We start from the raw sequence: 23,504 nt of genomic DNA on the forward strand, positions 1-23,504 counted from the left end.
ATGAAATTCCATGTAATCTTGATGTGCGAATTGTACATTATATTGATGACATATTGATTCAGGGTAAGGATGAGCAGAGTGTGCAATTACATCTGGAGCTCATTAAGGAGGGGTTACGCAATGAAGGATGAGAAAAGGTCCAGCAGAGACTGTCATTTTTCTAGGAATACAGTGGCACAATGGTAATCGAGAGATGGTGCCAAAAGCTAAACAAAAGATCTTTGAATTTCCGACCCCGAAAACCGAAAAGTAAGCACAACAATGTATTGGTTTATTTGTATTCTGGAGGCAGCACATCCCACATATGGGGCACATTTTGGCACCCCTTTACAGGATTACACATACAAAATTTGAATTTCTATGGGGTGAAGAACAGGAAATATAATTTCAATTAACAAAAAGTACCATTCAAAGAGTGCTTGATTTATGGCCATTGAGGCATAGTGAAGTGGAAATAAATGTGTGCACTCAAGATTCCTATGCAAATTGGAGCCTATGGCAGAAACAGGCTAGAAAGCGAGTACCACTGGGGTTTTGGAGTAGGAAATTACCTGATGCAGGTTATAGATATACCCCTTTTGAAAAACAATTGTTAGCCTGTTATTAGGCTCCAATAGATGCTGAACAAATGACTGTCGGTCATGATATAATCATTCGACCAGAAATACCTATCATGCAGTGGGTACTCAGTTCCCCAAAAACACACAGAAGCTGTGTTATTATCAAGAAGCTAGTGTTATTAAATGGAAATGGTAGATACAAGATTGTGCCAAACCTGGTAAAAGTGGAGTAGCAAAACTCCATGAACAAGTGGCAGGCATACCACTAATAGATCTCGAGCCGGAGGGTTAGAGAACTGAGGAAAAATCTCCAGTTACGTGGGGGATCCCATATGGAAAATTGACTATGGAACATGCTTGGTTTACTGATGGCGCAGCTAAATATGTAAGGGTTGAACGATATTGGAAGGCGGTTGCATACAATCCCAAAATTAAAAAAAGGTGCTTACCACCTCAGGGAAGGGGAGGAGTAGCCAATTTGCAGAGCTGTATGCTGTATATATCAGGCACTAAAACAGGAATCGCCTGGTTACTGTCATATTTACACTGAATTGTGGTCTGTTGCTAATGGATTGGTGGTTTGGCTTCCAACTTGGAAAAATAATGGATGGAAAATTCATGCAAAGGAAGTGTGGGGAAAGGAAATATGGCGAGATACTGCTGACATGCTGATGCATACTACTGTTACTATGTACCACGTGGATGCACATTGCGCGAAAGATTCATTTGAACATTGGTTCAATTCTGCTGCAGATGAAAATGCAAATATTGAAATTATGGACTCAAGGACTGAGGAGGATGATTTGGAGGGAAGTGCCAAATGGACACATCAGAAGAGTGGACATCTCGGAGAGAAGGCTACTATCAGGTGGGCACAAGATAGGGGTATTAGCATTCCATTGGAGATTGTGAAAACTGTGATTTTGCAATGCCCTATATGCCAACATCGGAAACATTGTTCTATTCCACACATAACTCATGGTACATTGAAACGAGGAAAGTTGCCTGGTCAAATTTGGCAAATTGATTATATTGGTCCTATGCCCACGAGAAAGGGTTGTCAATATTCATGCATTGTTGTAGACACATATTCTGGTTACCTGATGGTTTTGCCATGCAAGAGTGCTACCCAATTGAACACGATTAAATTACTGGACCAGGTGGCCGTGTATTATTGTGTTCCATTACAAATTCAGAGTGATAATGGATCCCATTTTAAGGGTAAAATGGTCATTGATTACTGCCATGGTAAGGGCATGTAATGGAATTTTCACGTCCATTATCACCCGGAAGCATCTGGTCTTATTGAGTGAATGAATGGTTTATTGAAGCAACAATTGTGCAAGATTGGAGATGGCACTTTGCGAGGTTAGCGGGAACATATATTTGAAGCTGTTCAATTTTAAACAACCGTCCCATTGCGAACGTGAAACCCCATTGATGCGTATGTTGACACCAGCCTTGCAAATGAAACCAAACCGTGCCGGTGAGACCCTGTTGTATTGGGAAGTTTCCCTGGATGCTTTAGCTCCTTATCGTGCCTCTCCTGAGTCTGCAGGGGTAGATTTAGATGAAAGGGAGGAAATTCAGCTACAACCAAAAGGCATTGTGGTAATTGACACTGGAATTGGTGTACATATCCCTTCTGCACATATGGGTTTGATTGAACCAAGATCTGGCCTAGCCCTAAAGGGTATTCAGGTATTGGGTGGAATTGTCGACGCTGATTCTCAAGACGTCATTAAATTTATTTTGCTAAATATCGGTGAAAATGTACTGCCTATCCATAAAGGGGACAGAATTGCACGACTGATATTAGTACCTGTTAAAATGTCCACTGTGAAGAAAGGTGAGCTTCCCACGGTGTTAACGATTTGTGGAGATAAAGGACTTGGCTCATCAGATGCAATGGTGCCTGGTGAAAAGGTATGGTTGAGAAACCTACTGGTCCACCCGTGCCAGCTGATGTAATCGCAGCTGGGGATAATCAACTAGTGTTAGTGATGGAACCGGGGAAAAAGAAATGGAAGCATATCCCGGCTGACAAATGTTATTTACTTGAGTGATGTACCCCACTGATGGTTCCTTTCTCTGAAATTTTGCTTTAGATCCTGAATGTGTTGAGTGCCTGTGTGTGGCACGTTGGAGTTCATTCTGGGTCAGAGTTCATGTCTGAGGATGTGGCAGACTTCTCTATTCTCCAAGTGGAGCGGGGCATCTGGAAGAAGACTAATGCTCCACCCATCAGCTTTGCACCTGAGGATGCATCTGTTGCAGCCTATCATATTGCATTCAGGAACCAGCGCAATCAAAGAAAGAAAGTGCTGCCTCTACCTCCTCCTGGAATTAGAGCTTCTTTTTCCCATCACAGATATTCGGCATTGGTCAGGCAACCTGAAATGTTTGGGTCTTTTTGGCCCAGCGAGTTTTAAACATTTTGTATTTCTGTTTAACGGATGTGCACAGCTCTGCTGATTTATTTTCTACTTGCCTGGTGGCAATTCAAACACCAACTCTGATTTTGAAAAAGGTATTCGGTATTGTACACAATGATTCTTTGGTGGAGCATTCAGATATCCAGAATTCATTCTCTGTTTATGAATACTGTCAGTTCTGTGATGACACTATTCATAAATGGAGGAACATGACTCGTATTATGACACATGATATTGCTCCTGCTGGCATCTGTTATTACATGACTTGTGATCCTATTCATATTAGAAAATGTCAACAATTGAAACTAGATAAAGACGTCAAGAAGACTGATTTTGAGAACCGACTATGTACTAGATCTGTAAAAGTATGTGCTGATGTTTCGAACAAAATGATGTGTAACTTTACACTTGTTACAGCTAGCCACCTGAATCATGTAAAACTTCCAACTGGTTGGTTATTTTCTTGTGGTAATTTTACTTATTCTTATATTCCTGCTAATATTTTGGGCAGCTCGTGTGCTTTGACATGGCTTGGTTTAATGATGTATCCACTGAAACCTGCTGTTACGTGTTCTAAACGTGCCGGTTCATATACTGCTTTGACTCCGGATTGCAATTCTGAAGTACATTTACTTTCTGAGGCTGAAGTGTTGGCGTTAGCTTTTTCTATCATTGGGATTTGGGGTTTAGCTGTTGGGGGTTATAAAACTATGCCTGTGTAGTAGTTAAGGGGCTAAATGAAACCTTGCAAGCCTTGACAGAATTATTATTAGACAATAGACATTTTAGAAGGCTATTTTGCAGAATAGAGCAGCTATTGATTACTTATTTTTAAAGGATAATCTAGGTTGTGAAACGATGGATGGAATGTGTTGTTTTGACCTGGATGACCATTTCCGCTCTATTGAGAAGCATATTAAGAATATAATAGATCTTGAACCAAAAGTTACACAAGATCAAGATGAAAATTGGTGGGAATACTTCTTATCATGGATTCCTGAAGCACTACGTTGTCACAGATTTCCCCCCTTCTCACCTGTCTTTGTTGTTTGTGGGAGTTCTTCGATGTAGTTTTCCTTCGTAGAGTTCGGGTCTTGTATAACCCTGAGTGCAGGTCCTCGGGTTCCAGCGTGCGTTCAGCGTTCCAAGTCCTGGGAACGTTCAGATGTCCGGAAAGTCCGAGGAAATCCAGGAAAACAGTATGAGTGCACACGGAAGACGAGTGCACGGAGATCCAGGATGCAAGGAGGACAAAAGGAGGGGGAATGAAGGAGGAGGAAATTAGGGAAATCGGGAACCAGGAATCAAAGGAGAAACACAAGCGAACTACGGAAGCACACGTCTAGCCACGGCAAGCAGTAGCGTTGAGACGCGCAGGGCCGCAGGGGCGGGTCTGCTTTATAGAACGTAATGCGTATGGCGCGGAAACTGGTAAACCGTATTCCGCATTCGGCGGCCATGTTGGGAGTACTGTTGAATGCAAGCCCCTATGGGTCAGGGACCAGGAAGTCCAGAAAGGACGGGTCCGATAGTTCATGACAGCATGCCTCCTCCGAAGGCCTGTTCCTCCGGGTTTGCCCGGGTGTATAAGGTGGTACCTTTGAAGTAGCCTGGGGGCGTTTAGGTTTGAGACCGGTTCCCAGGTGCGTTCACTGGGTGGATAGCCTTTCCACTCCACCAGATACTGTAGCTGACGACGTCTGTACCTGGAGTCACATATTCGGGACACTTCGTATTCTAGCTGGTCGTCGACAACCACAGGGGTAGACCTTGGAGCAGACCGGGAGGTCTGGACGTATGGTTTCATTAGAGATGTGTGAAATACTGGGTGGATCCTCTTCCAGGAGTCTGGTAATTTGAGTCGGAAGGCCACAGGGTTAATGATTTCCTTTATGGAAAAAGGGCCATAGTACCGAGGAGCCAACTTATTAGGTCGTAAGTGTCGAGGCAGTAGTTTCGAGGATAACCAGACCTTATCACCCACTGCATAGGAAGGTCCTGGTCTTCTTTTGGAGTCCGCATAGTGCTTGGTGTTTGCTTGGGCCCTTTCAAGGTGTTCTTTGGCTTCCTTGTGTACATTGATGAGGGTTTCAATCCAGGAGTCGATTGTAGGAACCGGTGTAGGATATGGGAGAAGGGATGGTAGAACCGAAGGGTGGAATCCTTGGCTGTAGAAGAAGGGGCTGGTCTTGACAGCCGAGTGATCCGAATTGTTGTAGGTGAATTCAGACACAGGTATTAAAAGAGACAAATTGTCCTGAACCTTGGTAGTGAAACAACGAAGATACTGCTCCAGGGTTTGGTTCACACGTTCTGTAGCTCCATTGGTCTGTGGATGATAACCTGAGGAGAGGGCACGTTGGATTCCTAGTATACGGCATAAGTGTTTCCAGAATTGAGATACGTAATGAGGACCTCTGTCTGATATGATCTTGGAAGGGAGTCCATGAAGTCGGAATATGTGTTCCAGGAAGATTCCAGAGAGTTCTGAGGAAGATGGTAATTTATACAAGGGTGTAAAATGAGCCATGTGAGTGAATAAATCAATGGTAACCATGATAGTTGTGTATCCCCTGGAAGGTGGTTGTTCAACAATAAAGTCTGTAGAAATAAATTCCCAGGACCTTGTTGGTAGCGTTGGTTGGAGTAGAAGACCCGCCGGCCTCTTGTTATCATGCTTGTTTTGATTGCAGACTGCACAGGCTTGGATGTACTGCTGGACGTCTACTTTCATTTTTGGCCACCAAAATTGTCTTTGTATTAAATGGAGAGTGTTGGTAATGCCACGATGTCCTGAATGAAGGGTATCATGAAAGAGGCTTGTAATCCTTTGTCGCGGTCTCTGTGTGGGAATGACCATGCCACTGTCCTTGAAAAAATATCCGTCCTTGGTTTTAAGATTCCATCGATTCTTCCCAGTAAATTCCTTCCATATCTCAGAGGACTGGGTTTGAATCCGAATGTTTTCCAGGAGAGTGATTGGTTGAGCTACGAAAATTGCATGGGGAAACATCTTTGGGAAGGATCAATCTTCCAGAGTTTCGTAGTCGGGACGTCGGGATAAGGCATCAGCAATTATGTTGTGTGTTCCAGGTACATGATGGATCTGGAACTGGTACTGGGCAAAGAAGAAGGCCCAAAGGACTTGACGACTATTCCTACATTCCATGGATTGTAGCACTTGGAGATTCCAATGATCCGTACGGACCTGAACAGGATGTTTAGCTCCCAGGAGTAGATGACGTCACTCTGTGAAGGCTTGACGGATGGCCAACAATTCCTTTTCCAGAACAGAATAATGGGTCTCGCTAGGAGTTAGGGTTCGCGAGAGATAAGCGATGGGGTGTTTCAACTTGTCCTCGAATTCCTGCTTTAAGACTGTTCCGATGGCATAGTTAGAGGCATCAGTCTCCACTAAGAAAGGTCGATCAATGTCAGGTTGAGCCAAGATGGGGGCTTGTGTAAATTTCGACTTCAAACGTTGGAACGCTTCGTCTTGGGCTGCCATCCAGAGGAAGGGAGTATCCTTCTTCAACAATGTAATGATAGGTTGAACTATCTCCGAAAAGGAAGGTATACATTTCCGGTAGAAGTTGGCAAGCCCCAGGAAGGATTGAATCTGTTTCACAGTAGTTGGAACAGGCCAGGATAGTATGGAATTTACTTTTGAGTGGTCCATTCCAATTCCTTCTGGACTAAGAACGAATCTGAGATAGTGAACAGCAGAGACATGAAAAAGGCATTTCTCGGGTTTAGCCAGGAGTTTATGTTCACATAGCCGTTGTAAGACTGCCTTGACATGTTCTTCATGCTTGAGATAGTCTTTGGAGTATATCAGTATGTCGTCCAGGTAAACTATGACGAAGAGGAACAGCATATCGGAGAACATCCGGTCCATAAAACTTTGGAAGACCGCTGGGGCATTGGCGAGTCCGAAAGGCATGACCAGGTATTTAAAGTGACCAAAGGGTGTTCTAAAGGCTGTTTTCCATTCGTCACCTTCCTTTATACGGATCAGATGGTAGGCACCTCTGAGATCCAATTTTGTGAAGATTACGGCTCCTCTCACCGCTTCCAGGATATCCGAGATTAAGGGCAATGGGTAGCGTTCCTTGAGGGTGCATTGATTAAGACCACGATAATCAAGACAAGGCCTTGGGAACGAAAAACAACGAAGCTCCCGCTGGGGATTTGGATGGTCGTATGGTGCCATTTTCTATGTTGGTATCCAAGTATTCTCGGAGGGCCCTTTTCTCAGGTTCTGATAGGATGAACATCCTTCCAAAGGGAATCACTGCCGAGGGTCAGTATAGATAGCACAGTCTTCAGGTCTGTGAGGGGGTAGGGCTTCAACTATGGCAGTTGAAAACACATCAGTGTAGTCCTGATAGGCTCTGGGGACCTGGATAATATTTGAGACCGTGAGTGGGCCTTGCTGGTCTGTCAGCGTAGCTTCAGAGGATCTTGACGAGGAATCCAAAGATAGGCAGTGAGACATGCAATGTTTGGAGCCAAGAAACAAGGATCCTGCTGCCCAGTTGATGTATGGGTTGTGCTTCTGTGACCAGGGCATACCCAGTACCATGGGATAATGGGCACACTTTATGATGTCAAACTTGATCATCTCCTGATGATGGTTTATCGAGAGCTGGATCATTTTGGATTGCAGGGTGATTGGTGCTGAAGAGAGTGGTCGTCCATCGATGGCCTCTACTGGTTGCATGATGTCTCGAGTTTCATATGGAATGTGGTGGGTAGTGACCCAATCCTGATCTATGAAAATCCCCATGGCTCCACAATCCACTAATGCCAGAATGGGGTAAGTTTCTTTCTTGGATGGCGATAGAAAGGCCTGCAAGATCACAAGGTTGTTTTGTCCAGGAGAGTTCAAGGATGGAATAGATGTGGAGCAATGTGCTCCGTCTAGGATCGGGAGCTGGCGTTTCCCGAACGCGGTGGAGGGGCCAAAGGACATTCTCTCACAAGATGTTTATCTGAGGCACAGTACATACACAGCCCGGTGTGAATCCGTCGCAATCTTTCTTGCAGGGATATGGGTCAGCGGAAGGCCCCCAGTTGCATGGGTTCAGGGTCTGTGGTCGGGGTAGGAGTGGGCTCAGGTTTAAAGGGAGATTCTATAGAGGTCTTTTGGTAAGGCATCTTTGTTTTTTTCTTTTCCGCCTTCCTTTCCTGGATTCGAAAGTCTATTTGTAAGGAGAGGTCCATAAGGGCCTGGAAGGAACCTGGGCAAGCTACCCTGGCTAGCTCGTCCTTTATTTCTTTGTTTAGTCCTCTCCGGAATAGGGTGAAACAGGCCTCTGGGGACCAATCTGCTCCCTTGGCCAGTTGCTTAAAGCGTGTTACATAGGTAAGCATATCCTGGGACCCTTGTTGGAAATCCAATAGACGTTCTTGGGCACTGTAAACCTGTTCTGGGTGGTCAAACATGGTCTTTAGAGCCCGTACGAACCCATCAGTCATCCAAGAGGGCATCTCCAGAATTAACTAAGGGCGTAGCCCAGGTTAATGCATTCCCGGAGAGATGCAAAATCATAAAGCCCACCTTTGCCCTGGGAGTGGAAAAGTAGTGGGGCTTAAAGGTAAAGGGCACTAAACACGAATCAAGGAAGCCACGAAGGTTCTTTGAGGAGCCATCATATTTATCCACTATTCCGCCCAGCAATACACTTTCCTTGGTCGCAGAATCACGTGACAGGACTAGTTGTTTTAATGCGGCATTCTCAGCTTTGAGATTCTGAACTTCTGTGGTTAACTCTTGCATGCCGCGCATGAGACCTTGAACTGCAGCCTCCATGTCCGTATCCGTATCAGTTTGTTGGCGTCTCAATCTGTCACAGGTTTCCCCCCTTCTCACCTGTCTTTGTTGTTTGTCGGAGTTCTTCAATGGAGTTTTCCTTCGTAGAGTTCGGGTCTTGTATAACCCTGAGTGCAGGTCCTCGGGTTCCAGCGTGCGTTCAGCGTTCCGAGTCCTGGGAACGTTCAGATGTCCGAGAAGTCCGAGGAAATCCAGGAAAACAGTATGAGTGCACACGTAAGACGAGTGCACGCAGATCCAGGATGCAAGGAGGACAAAAGGAGGGGGAATGAAGGAGGAGGAAATTAGGGGAATCGGCAACCAGGAAGCAAAGGAGAAACACAAGCGAACTACGGCAGCACACGTCTAGCCACGGCAATCGGTAGCATTGAGACGCGCAGGGCTGCAGGGGCGTGTCCACTTTATAGAACGTAATGCGTACGGCGTGGAAACTGGTAAACAGTATTCCGTGTTCGGCGGCCATGTTGGGAGTACTGTTGAATGCAAGCCCCTATGGGCCAGGGACAAGGAAGTCCAGAAAGCACGCGTCGGATGGTTCATGACAGCATGCCTCCTCCGGTGGCCTGTTCCTCTGGGTTTGCCCGGGTGTATAAGGTGGTACCTTTGAAGTAGCCTGGGGGCGTTTAGGTTTGAGACCGGTTCCCAGGTGCGTTCACAGGGTGGATAGCCTTTCCACTCCAACAGATACTGTAGCTGACCACGTCTGTACCTGGAGTCATATTCGGGACACTTCGTATTCTAGCTGGTCATCGACAACCACAGGGCGCGGAAACAGGTAAACAGTATTCCGCGTTCGGCGGCCATGTTGGGAGTACTGTTGAATGCAAGCCCCTATGGGTCAGGGACAAGGAAGTCCAGAAAGGACGCGTCTGATGGTTCATGACATACGTTCTGCATTGCTTTGGCTTTTTGGCATTGCTATAGTAATGATTGGTTTTTGTTGTTGTGCTTCATGTGTTCCTAACATATGGAGAATGAATCGTAGATTTTGGGTTTCTTCTGAATGACCATCAGGTTATGGTAGTTGAGTGTTCAAGGGGTGGAGTGTAATGCATGTGTGTAAAATGCTGGAATAACATGGCGTCGATGCACAGCCATCTTTGAACACTCATCTTCCATCATAGTAATAAAGTCTGCTTTTCCGCAGGCCTCAGAATGAGCAAGTAGCAGCGAAAACAGAGCAAGGTCATATAAATATTATTTGAGTGGACTTACTGCGGAAAACAGTTATTGTATTGTCCATTGACGGACGAGTACAGAAAGGGAGCCAGAGCACACTGCAGGTGCATGATAAGGGGTTTGGGAATGAATGCGAGAGCAAGGGGTGCTGGGTTTTTCCACTTCTAAATGGATTTTTCCACTCTCTCTCCCTTCGACTTGTGATCTGCTCTTCAGCCAAGAGCAGAACACAATTGAGAAGGGCGGGGAAATGACCCCATAAAGCAGAGAGCATTGTATGGAGCAAGTAGTTGGAACTTGGACACCTGGGTGATGCAGTCTCGCTGAAAGGGAGGACGCTCCACTTCAGACCCCGTCAGACGCAGTGATCTCTATGCCTACCTGCTGAGGGACTAAGCAGTGTTGTTGGTGGCCAAGATGAGGTTTTCTTCTGCCTCATGCATGACAGTGATGTAACCTATATTCAAATTCTTATATATCCAAGTGTATGTTTGTTTATTGGTATATATATGGTATAAATAAAGGGCCTGTAACAAGCCAGTTGTTTTATAATCTTATATGATGTATGTGTGTTTTTCTTTCTGCTAGTCTTAGTCCAATTACTTGTTTTTGCTGAGGGGGCCGGGGAGATGCAAGTGTTAGTGCTTTCCCCACAGGGCCAAATAGACGCAAAACAGCAAGGTATGTGCTCAAGAAACCATGACACCGGCTGGACAGGAGATAGCACGGCAGAGGTATTTGCTGATGATTGCCCAAACAGAGAACATGTGGGCATATCTCGCACAAAAGGTTCTGAACATTTCACATTTCTGTTTGACTGACTTGCACAATGCAGGAGCCTTGCTGACTACATGTGTAATAGCGGTGCCAATGCCTGCTTCACTTTTGGGACACATTTTGGGAATTTTGCATAATGATTCGGATTCCGATGTGCAGCAATCATGCGCTGTTCACGAATATTGTACGTTTCGCCAGGAAACAAACCAAAAGTGGAGAAACCTTACTCAGATAGGGACATACGATGTCACCCAATGTGACGTCTGCTATAAAATGACCGATGAACCAAAAGTGGTTGGCAAATGTCAGCAGCTAAATGTAACCAAAGAGAAAAACCGAGCTGTGTTTGAGAAGCAGTTGTGTTCACCCGCTACAAGACCATATACCAATGTCCATAACACCATGTTTTGTAATCATACCGTTGTAGTTGCAAGTCACTTGAACCATGTGAAACTTCCAACAGGATGGCTTTTTTCGTGTGGAAACACTACATACACTTACATTCCAGGCTAACATTTTCGTAGGACCATGTGCTTTAAAACTGCTTGGTTTAATGATGTTTCCTTGCAACCAACATTACATAGAATTAAAAGTTAAACTTTTGAATCTATAGGGTCATCCCCAGACTGTGATTCAAATGTACACCTGTTGTCAGAATCAGATGTTTTGGCTCTTGCATAGTCATTGGTGATATGATATGGCATTTATAACACGCCTATACACAAGTGTTTCAAGGTGGGAGTTTGGGATTAGTTGCAGGGGGCTATAAATCATTAATTAGGCTAACATGTTTAGTGATAAAAGGACTACATACCTCTCAAGCTTTAGAGGAACTGCTTCTAGATAACCAAACTATCAGAAAGACAACCTTGCAAAATCAAACTGCTATTATTTGTTGCTGAAACATAAACTGGGTTGTAACGCATGGGTTGTAACGCATTTGAAGGCATGTGCTGTTTTAATTTAAGTTACCATTCCCAGTCTGTTGAAAATCACATTCAAAGTTTGAAAGACTTAATGGAACAGGCAACCCAATATCATACTGGGATTTGGTGGGATTGATTGTTTTCTTGGATTCTAGATGTTGGAGGAACTTTGTGTTAAGCCTTTGCCTGTATTTGTGTGATTGTTATTATTATACATTTGTGTTGTTGTTGAATTCAATGTATTCCTAACTTAGTTATGATGTTTGATCGGTTTCAGAAGCCGACTTTTGTACCACTGAGTTATGGAAGTCAAATGTCCAAGGGTGGATTGTAATGTTTTTGACTAAAACATGGCACCTGTGTGCAGGGTCCTAAGTGAAAAGACCTTTTTACAAAAAACGAAACTAAAAAAAGATTGATTTAGAAAGACTGCTCTGTGACCGCACAGAACGGTCTTTCTAAATCAAACTGTCATGCCCCTGCCGCACACAAGTGCGCGCAAGGGTTGACTGGCACTTCATTAGCAGGAAGAGTCGTCGCAGGAGAACAAGTAAGTTTGTGTGTGTGTTTATGTGTGCGTGACTGGGTGTATGTGTCTGTGTGCATGTGTGTGGAGAGTGTGAGAAACCTGAAGGTGTTTCCCTAACTAGTCCCCGGGAATCTGCCTTCCAGGTGGCCATTACACGGCTATCGCTATTGGATCCAGTTCCTGGGGGTGGACCAGTGAGGGAGGATCACCTGGCTCGGAAAGTGGAAGTGGGACACCGACGAATGAGATGCAGTATCCCCCTTCTTCCAACACCTTTTCCCATCCTAAAACGTAGGATATTCCAAAACACTGCCCCCCTTTTTCCACACATACACTTTTTTTTGTTTTTTTTTTAACTTTGTTATTATTAACATCATACATATAAGGTAGGGTGCGCGAGCAATCCCTGCCAGCAGTACATCAAACAAACATGAATGTCGGTATTTTTACTTTTTACTCCCATCCTGCCTAAACCCTCCCGCCCCACCCCCCCAACTTTTCAACATACCAGGTGTTGAGGTTTTGCAGGTTATAGAAGCTGCAGAGAGAACATTCGAATACCAATTAGTTATTAATCATACAATTTTGACATAGTGGGGTCAGACCGATACTCAGCAGGATGGGAGCCGAACTAGGCCTCTGTAGATGGTGGGTAGGTGTGTGAAATAGAGGCGTTGTAGGCTGTACTTTACAGACGCATGGCGATGCAATCATCGTTGAGGAGAACTGCGGTCCATTCCTGCACAAATTCTGATATGGTATCATTTGTTATCGCTGTGAGTTTTTCATAGGTGAAGATCGACCTAAGTTTGCAAAGCCATTCCTCCTGGGATGGAGCTAGAGCACTTTTCCACTTTTGGGCTAGTGCTAGCCTCCCCGCTCTCAACATGGCCCCAATAACCCTTGGAAATGCGTTCTGTTCTGTCTCCGGCATAGGAGTACCCAGGAGGATTTCCAGCGGAAGTAGAGACGGGCAGAACCCCTCTATATCCTTAATCCAGCTGAGCAATTCCGACCAATACACCTGAATGACCGGACATCCCCACCACATGTGAAACCAAGTGCCTCGTTGCTGACATACCCTGGGGTAAAAAGGGGATACCTCTTTAAACATTTTGGACAGGATGACTGGAGGGCGATGCCATGAGTGGAGTATCTTGAAGCTGTGTTCCATGGCAGCGGTATACAATGATCCCGTGAAAATAGACTTAAGAATTGCCCTCCATGTGTGATCGTCTAGCGTCAAGCCCAGCCTTTCTTCCCATATTCGCTTGAAGGGTTGTCTACCCTCCAGGTTCACCGTGATCAACGTACTATAAAACTTAGAAAGATAGCCCTTCCGGGAGGCGCTTTTGGCTAGGACAGTTTCAAAAGGAGTGAGGGGGCGTTGAAAATTATCGGCCCACCGAGAATGGGTCAGTATTCCCTTCAAGCGTAGGTATTCAAAGATTGAGGGGGGATTGTCACCCAGTGCCTCGGTCAGTTGGTCATATTCTATGAAGCCCTCCTCGCGAGAGAGTTGAGCGACCCTCTCCAAGCCCATATCTGACCATGATTGGGTATTCCGAAAACCCCTGGCACCTAGGTTGATGGCGGGGCCCCACAGCGATGTTAAAGGGGACGGCCAGGACGATAACAGTTTGTTGTCCTTGTTTGGTTTCCAGGCTGCCCAGTGGGCGGCTAAGGTGGGGTGTGTTCTAAGGTGGGAGGGGAGGATTTTAGGGGGGGCCCATAATAAGTCCCTGACTTTTTTCGGGTGAGTGTGGATGTCCTCAATATAAGTCCAATACGTCCCCAGGTCATCCCTCATGTGCTCTAACATCACCCGGAGCTGGGCTGCTTTATAGTATAGCCTAAAGTCCAGGAGACCAAAACCACCATTAGACTTTGGAAGGGTCAGGGTAGAAAATCTAACTCTCGTTCTTTTACCATTCCAAATGAACTGGAGGACACGGAACTGCAGTACATAAAAGAAGGCATCAGGGATCACCACGGGGAGGGCCGCAAAGAGGTAAAGTAGGGGGGGGCAGGATGTTCATTTACACCGTGACCATGCGCCCAAACCAAGAGAGTGTAAGGGGTGCCCATCGTTTGAGATCGCTACTAATCCTAATGCCCAAATACCTGGTGGATACCCGCTCTATTCTTACTCCCGGTATTTCGGAGTTACCCCCAATATCATTGTCCCCGGGGCCCATGGGCATTATGCTAGATTTGGACATGTTTACCTTGAGCCCCGTAAAGGTGCCATAATAGCTTATAAGACCGAATAATCGGGGTAAGGACTCCTGGAGGTTGGTCAGGTAGCCCAGGATATCATCTGCGAACAGGGAGAGTTTAAAGTCGCAGTCACCACACCTTATCCCTGGGATTTCTTGGTCAGCTCTGATCGCTATAGCCAGGGGCTCCATTGCCAAAGCATATAGGAGAGGTGACAGGGGACATCCCTGTCAGGTACCCCTAGAAAGGGCCAGAGGCTCTGAGGTGCCGCCATTGACCAGCACTCTCGCTGAGGGGCCGTTATATAGTGCTGAGACCCATCCACAGAAATTATCCCCCAGGCCCATTTTTCGAATAACTTTCCCCGTTTAAGGCCACTCGACACGGTCGAAGGCCTTTTCTGAATCCAACGAGAGAAGATATCCCTCCACCCCCTGCCTTGAAGCCTCATGCATGAGGTCCAGGGTCTTTCGTATGTTGTCTGTTCCCTGGTGTCCCGGAATAAAACCCACCTGATTTCCATGCACTAGGGAGGGGAGGTGTTTCGCCAGTCTGTTTGCTAAGAGTTTGGGCAAGATCTTAACGTCGGTGTTGAGGAGGGATATAGGGCGGTATGATTGGCACTGGGAGGGGTCCTTCCCCTCTTTGGGGAGTACTACGAACAGGGCGGACATCATTGTGGGTGGGAGGGAGCCCTGTTCCAATGCTGAATTGAACATCTTAGCCATAAATGGGGCCAGCATTGACGATAGGTCTTATAGAACTTAACTGTATACCCATCATCCCCCGGGGCAGAACCGCTCTTCAAAGAGGATATGGTGCTAATTATCTCTTGTGGAGATATGGGGAGTTCTAGTGAATCTGCCTTATCGGGAAGTAGGCCCGGGATTGGGAGGGAGTCCAGGAAGCTGTCAATTTCGGTTCCGTCTCCTACGTATTCCAAGCAATACAGACGTTCATAGTATCGCCGGAATTGTTCAGCTATCTTACTATCTCTCACGGTAGAGTCCCCTTCCGGGGTGCGAATGGAATTCACCCTCCTACACATTCTGAGCTCGCAAAGCTTCCAAGCCAATATCTTATCTGCCTTTTCCCCCTTTTCCATATATTTCGGTTTCATGAAAGACAGCTTCCTTTCCGTTTGTCCCACCAGGAGATCTGCCAACTTAGAGCGCAGCCTTTTTAGCTCCTCCCATTTTCCAGGGAACATCTGCGATTTCAGTTTCCCTCCCGGTTGAATAGCGTCTATCTTTTCCCTCAGTAGCTTCTCCTCATGGCCCCTCTCCCTCTTTTTTCTCGATCCTATCTCAATAAGAATGCCCATAGCGGTTGTCTTGAATGCCTCCCAAACTCCCATGACGCCGACCTCCCCATTGTCGTTGATAGAAAAGTAATCTTCTATGGCTACTAAAAGGGATTGGCGTACCTCCTTGTCATGCAGAAGGAGGTCATTGCACCTCCACTGGGACCCAGATGCAGGGGCTGGGGGAATACCCAATCTTATCTTGACCATGTTGTGGGGGGCGTGGCCTGATGTCCGAGGAGTGAGGACGCAGGCTCCCTGAGCTCCGGCTAAGCCACAGCAGTCCGATCCTTTTCTGGGTGCTTCTGCCCACAGACACCATATACACTGCAAACCACCGACGACCGAGGCGAAGAACCGCGCTTTCCACCCTACTCTGACAAAAATCGGAGCCTGAGAAGCCTCTGCCGCGATCCGGCCCGGCTCCCCCTCCTCCCCGTGCGAGGCGCACAAGATGGCGGCCGCCTCGCGCTGACGGACCCGTGGCGCATATCGGGGCCGGGAACCAGCGACCACAGACCCAGGCAGACCCAGGCTGCTTTCGAGTGCCCCCCTGCTGATGTCCTTCCCCGGGGGCACGGGATGAACCCACGGGCCGGCCGCTAGAGCCCACAAGGACGCCATCGGGAACCGGAGGGTGCCCCTCCCCCCACGACCCGAGCGCCCCAGATAACGGCTGAGGGCCCGCGCTATGGAAGATCATTGTGCGGCTAGCACACACAAAGACGACGGAGCCGGCGGCGCCTGGGGACCGATTCAGACGGACCACACCGACTGCGCGCCGAGGAGCGGCGCCGACCCCCATCCGGGAGGCGGCGCCCCACCAAGGCATCTGGTGAGTGTCCCCCCCGATCCACGACCCGAGAGCCCGGTGCACCTGTTGAGGGGAGACGCCGCTCCGCGCCAAGGCGGCGCGTGAACACACGGTGACGGACCCCACCAGGACCACCCACCCCACCATCTGACAGCCACCTCAACATCAGGGAGCCGCTCCCCGGGACGGAGCCTCCTCCATCGGCGGTGCAAGTGGCCGTCGACCAGCTGCCTCACGTCACTGCTTCATGATACCGGGTTCCAGGACGGTCACCTCCGCATAGGGGAGCCGAGCATCCGCTCCCTGAAGAAGATCCTGCTTTACCGACGGGGCCGGGGTCACCATCCAACCACCCAGCCCCACAGCACCAGAACATTGGAGCCCATCCGCGGCGCTCACGGACAATCCCCCTTGGGGCCTGCGCAGGTCCCATTGCCAATCCCCTCTCCCTGCCAAGTGAGCCCACAGCCGTCAAGGATTATGGCCACTCCATAGAGGACGAATTAATCAACCGGACCCCGTGGACCCACGCTAAGGAGCCCCCCCCACCGCTCCAACCGTATATCACACCACTTGAACAGTGTCATTTCAAGAGCCCCCACAGAGGCCCTTCAGCAGCATACACCACCCCAGAAGGGGCATGTCCACGGTCCCTGATGCCGCTCCTGCCACTGACGCAAGACGCTACCACGCCTTAAGGTCCAGACCATCACGGTGAACGGCAGAACCATACAATCGTACACTGGGCCGAAACAAGCTCTGAGAGTCCACACACGCTACTTCTCTCAAGGGGAGCTACAGACACGCCGCATTACCTAGCGCGATCAGGCAAAGGAGAGATGGCCGCCGCAAGGAACAAAGCCAAGAACGCCACCCTAGACCCCTTCATAACAGCCAAGCCTCACCCCACTGCCCAACCCACCCCAAAGAGCTCAGCAAATCACGATGGCCCAGAGGAAGAGGTCAGGCATAACCAACTGCTTGAGGCGATTGCAGCCCTGAGAACATTCATCGACACGAAAATAGGGGAGGTTAAGGCCGATATCCAACTCATGAGGCAAGACGCCTGCAACTTAACGGAGCGCGTCACCATCATTGAATCCTCCCAGAAAGACATTTCAGACGAGACGTCGTCGCTGCAGAAAGAGGTTGCAGACCTCAAACGTAAAGTGAGCTCCCTGGAGGCGAGGTCCGAGGAAGCAGAAGGTCGGGCCAGACGAAATAATATTAGGATTCTGGGCGTACCGGAGGGGACAGAGAATATGGACCCGACAGCCTACGTAGAATCCCCAATACAGCAGGAAATAGGGGCATCGAACCTCTCACAGGGTTTTGCCATAGCGAGAGCTCACAGATCTCTTCAGAAGAGGCCTCCTCCTGGATCCTATCCCCGCCCCATCATCGCTAAGGTCCTCAATTTCCGCGACCGCGAGGTGATCCTGAAATTCTCAAGAGATGGAGGAGAAATAGAGCGGGGCAACTCAAAGATCACCATATACCCTGACTATACCCAATCGGTGCAGAGAGCAAGAAATTCCTTCGTCCCCATCAAGGCCAGGTTGAGGAAACTAAACCTGAAATACATGCTCCTATACCCCTCACGATTGAAAATAATCCACAAAGGGCGTGCGATATTCTTAGAGTCACCAGAAGCAGCTACCATGTGGATGGAACACAACAACCTGGCTGAGGTCCCCACAGAATCCACATCTGAGAAACATAACGAAAGCAGCCAAGGTTGATCGCTTACTGACATGGCTAGGGCACCCATGCCCCTTGCATCGCACCCTAAACCAGATCGAAGCTACACTTCTACTGAAGCAAAACTACTACGTGAGAATGCTAAATGACTGCAGGGCTCACCTGACCTCCCGCCCATGGACACAGACCACGGACCCGCCGATGACCAGTGCAGGCCAGTTGCCTGCACGCAACCACTCGCGCCAGAGACCCGGACTAGGTCAGACAGCGCGAGAGCCCCCGAGCACTGCACCCCGGTGACAGAAGCTGGGTGCGTTAGTTATAGTTACTTTTTTCAAGTTGTTATTGTTTCGACTGTCCCACCTCAGATGAACAGTAGATGGTCTGGTCTGGACTTCGGACCAGAGGCTAGGTCTGCCCATCCCAACAACATGTATCATATGATGCGACACATGTAAGACAGGAGGAAGGGGAGGTGCTCCCCGCAACAAGGAACCCACTCATGCAATGGCAGCAAGACTCAAGTTAATAACATGGAATGTCAGAGGGATGGGAACATACATACGGAGAAACCGAATATATTCATACCTGAAGAGAAAAAGAATATCACTGGCCCTCCTTCAAGAAACACACCTCACCACGGAGGCCACAGACAAGATGGTGAACTACTGGGGGGCCAGGGCAACAGTGTATCCTTCTCAAAGTACGCAAGAGGAGTCTACACGTGGGTGAGTCCAGAAACACTGTTTCAACAAATGGGGGCAGAAGTGGACAAAGAGGGCAGGTATGTAATAGTGTGGGGCATGCTTGAGAACTCCCCCATGTGCATAGTAAACTCATACTTCCCTCAACACAACATACCCTCTCACATCAAGGAGCTATGCGCCAGATTGCTGCACTACAGAGAATACACGTTCATATGGGGGGAGACTTCAATTCCGTCATGAATGCTGAACTAGACAGATCAGTAACGCCACGCATACCTAACATCGCTTCCCCAGGGCCCCTCTCCAGGATGGTGGCAGACCTACACTTAACCGACATTTGGAGAGACCTCCACCCCTTTGACAGATCATACTCATTCTACTCGGCTCCCCATAACCTCCACACCAGGCTAGACTATTTCTTCATCGCCAATGAGCTAACCCCACAAGTAGAATCGGCAGAATACATGGGCAGATCAATATCGGACCACTCCCCCTTACTGCTGCAGCTCTGCTTCAAGGGCCCTCGCCCACCTATCCCGATGTGGCGCATGCCAGTAGACGCCCTGACCGACCCCGCATTCAAGGAAACCTTAGGAGAAAAGCTAGAAGAATACTTAATGATAAACGAGGGCTCGGTCGGGAAGTGGAGTACACTCTGGGAGACGTTGAAAGTAGTGACAAGGGGAGAGATAACAGCCGAAGCAGGCGGGATCAGGAGGCAACTAAGAAAGGAACTGGAGGCAGTGGAGGAGAAAATCAAACAACTCGAAAGCAACGGCCCATTGACCACTGAAAAGGAATCAGAACTGAAATCGATCAGGGAAGACTGCAGGGCGGCATGGGAAAGACTCAAAGTTCGACTTCTCTGTGCGCACCCTGAAGGCCCACAGGGAAGCAGACAAGCCGGGCAAAATACTCGCATGGTTATGCAGAAAGGAACACCCGAGACAAGCCCTCAAGGAGATCAAAGACAGGAACGATATGACCCGCAGGACACAACAAGAGATCAATGATACCTTCACGGATTTCTATAAGGAGCTATACACTCACAAGATCGAGATTCCCACGGCAGATATAAAAGACACGCTGGCCGAAGTAGGACTACCCAGGCTGAATCCAGAACAACGGGACAAACTGGGAGAACCCATCACGGTTGAGGACATCACGGATGCGATCAGATCCCTCTCCACAGGCAAGACCCCCGGGACAGATGGCCTCATCCCAGAATTCTACAAGGCCTATGAGGAGACCTTGTCCCCTGTTCTACATGCAGTATACACGAAGGCATATGAGTCGGGCACTCTCCCCAATACCATGGGAGAAACCCTTATTGTCCCAATGCTCAAGCCAGGCAAACCAGCCGACAAGTGCGATTCGTATCGCCCACTGGCGCTCCTAAACTACGACGGCAAAATATTAACAACCATATTGGCCAAGAGGCTCTCGAGGGTGATCGGATCTCTGGTGCATGAGGATCAGAATGGTTTCGTTCCGGGACGAAACACCTCCGCCAACCTCAGGAGGCTCCAACACATAATAGCACAGACGACCGAAAGCGAGGAAGACCTAGCAGTACTCTCACTGGATGCCATAAAAGCCTTCGATTCTATTTATTGGGAATGGCTGGTTGAGACTCTGAGGGAGTTCGGGCTCGGAGAACACTTCATCCGTTGGCTCAAGGTCCTCTATAGCGACCCAGTAGCAAGAGTAAAAACAGGCGCTGTGGTATCGAGGGCCTGGCCCATCCAGAGGGGTAGACAGGGATGTCCGCTCTCACCAATGCTATATATCCTAGGTCTGGAACCAGTGGCAATATACTTTAGGAAGCAGTTTTTCGACGCTGGCATTAGCATTGGTGGGTCGGACAACATTATCTCTCTATACGCAGATGACGTCCTCCTATATCTACGTGACCCCCTGGAAAACGCCCCGATTGTACTTGATGTCTTAGATAACTTTGCGAAATAATCGGGGATAAGATTCAGTAGGCAGAAGTCATGCTCGTTCCCACTTGCAAGACTAAGGGGTAAACCTGTGGAGGAGCTCCCTGAGATCGGGATCCGTTGGCAGGTGGACGCCTTTCGATACCTAGGCCTTGACATCACGCACACACCAATATCCACCCACAAGTCCAACACGGAGGCTGCAATGAGCGGAGTGCGTAGATCCATACAATTCTGGTCAAAGCTCCCGCTCTCCATGATGGGCAGAGCTGCAATATCCAAAATGATAATTCTCCCCAGGTTCCTCTACTACTTCACCAACGTGACATACTACATTCCTCCATCCTTCTTCAGGAAGCTGGAATCCCTGATTAGAGACTTTCTCTGGGGACGAGCTAGGCACAGACTCACACTAAATGTCCTCACACTCACCCACGCCGAGGGTGGCATCCAACTCCCGGATTTCCAGAGGTACTTCTTGGCGGCTCAATCGACACATCTAGTAAAATGGCTTTCAGACGAACCTACAGCAGAGTTGAATCTTCTATCCCAATTCTCCGCACCGCTACACCCCAAGGAGTTAATTTGGAACACCCGAGTAGGGCCGCCCAACCCACCTATGATACTAGAGGTGGGGAGACGGGTATGGAGCAAGGTGAGATCCATAGTAGGACTGCAGCACTCATACACACCCGACATTCCCATGCTGGCGGACGTTTGCAAAACCCCAAGCGACCTAGCAACAATGAGGAGATGGGAGAGTCATGGCCATGTTCTGCGACGGACTCTTCAGGGACTTTGAATCACTCCAAGAAAGGGACGGACTTCCACTGGGTCAATTCCTCTGGTACCAAAAAGTGAAACATGTAGCCAAAGAGAACTGGGTCGAATGGCCCGAGGAGCCAGAGACACATCCCCTCCTGAGGGAAACATATGAACTCAGCGACGGATGGAGACCGACATCAAGGTTGTACACCCAAATAAACAACAGACCCAACACAAGGAGCGCACGGCTGAAGGAAAAATGGGAGACAGACCTGCGGATCGAAATCACAGAGGGCGAATGGTCGAGAGCCCTGATATACCCAAAGGAGATATCTAGGAATGCCAGGTTTAGACTGATCCAACTGAACATACTCTACAGAACATACATGACCCCACACAGGATATCCACGTTCAACAACACAGTCGACCCAAAATGTCCCTGGTGCTCCTCAGACCTGGCAGACATGATCCACATGTTCTGGACCTGTCCCAAATCTCAGAAACTCTGGCAGGCCGCTGAACAAACCTGCAGGAACGCTGGCCTAGAGACATACGAGTGGACACCCAAGGAGTGCCTATTGGGCACCTACCCAAGACTAAGTAAAATCAAGCACCTGGCGAAGCTTATGGACATGGCCTGCGTGTTAACCAAGAGGACAATTGCCATGGCCTGGAAATCCCCAGCAAGCCCCAGGTATGAGCCCTGGATTAAAGAGATGGAGAGGTAGACCACGGTTGAAACCAGAGCCTGGGAGGAGGAGAACAGACGGGGAGGCGACGACGTGAGCAACGCGCTAGAGGCTTGGAGGGCCCTTCTGAGAAACATGATCTTTTCAACGAGCTATAAACCTCCCTGAACCTGTCCCCCTTGAACCCCAGAAGACATCAAGCAGAAGAGAGCAGCCCATCACACCTATGCGCTTCACTATGTCACCGCCCTGAGTGGGCAAACGCAGAGAACTGGCTCCGGACCCGCGCCCCTAACCTGGAAACATGGAACACGAGGCCCTAGTAAATGGTGGGACAGTCAATGTTGTTACTTTGTTTATTTATTTGTTATTACTTTTCTTCTTTTTTTTTTTTTGCAAGTTAATTGGCACACAATATGTGCATCAGATGATACAATCCAAGGTAGTTGCCCAACAGTTTTTTCTGTATATGCATATCTATAAATGCCAATAAAAACATTTAAAAATCAAATTGACCATGTTGTGGTCCGTCCAAGGGACAATCTCCACTCCCGATTCCGTGACCTCTCCCCGAAGCGAGGAGACGACCAGAATATAATCAATACGGGAAAATGTAGCATGAGGCTTTGAATAAAAGGTGAAGTCGGGATCTCGGCCCTGCTTAGTGGGGTGTGTATCGCTCAAGCCCAATTCCCCATTAAATTCTTGGAAGGCTTCTGCCAGTTTCTTATGGAGTCGCAAGTTAGGAGATGGATTGGCTGACTTCCTATCCCTCTCGGGGCAGAGAACCATGTTAAAATCCCCACCAACCAGTAGAGTGCCCTCGGAAAAAGCCATCATTTTCTCTTTCATGCCCTCCCAGAAGCCATCTTGCGCCTCGTTCGGAGCATATACGCAAACCAGGGTCTGACCTCTGAGCTTTGAACATGAAATGGGCCCCGGGAGAGACCAGTAGGGCAACTCTGCGTTTTTTCACCTGGAAGGACGCTACGTACAGTTGGTCAATATTTTTAGCCCTTAGCTTTGGTTCCTTGCCCCGAACCCAGTGAGTTTCTTGTACAAATAGGAAATGCAACCGGAGCTTAGTAAATTCTCTCACCACCAATGACCTTTTTGTAGG

Source organism: Ambystoma mexicanum, chromosome 1q (assembly GCF_040938575.1).
Source record: "Ambystoma mexicanum isolate Mex_15411 chromosome 1q, UKY_AmexF1_1, whole genome shotgun sequence".
In the NCBI taxonomy this organism is placed as follows: domain Eukaryota; kingdom Metazoa; phylum Chordata; class Amphibia; order Caudata; family Ambystomatidae; genus Ambystoma; species Ambystoma mexicanum.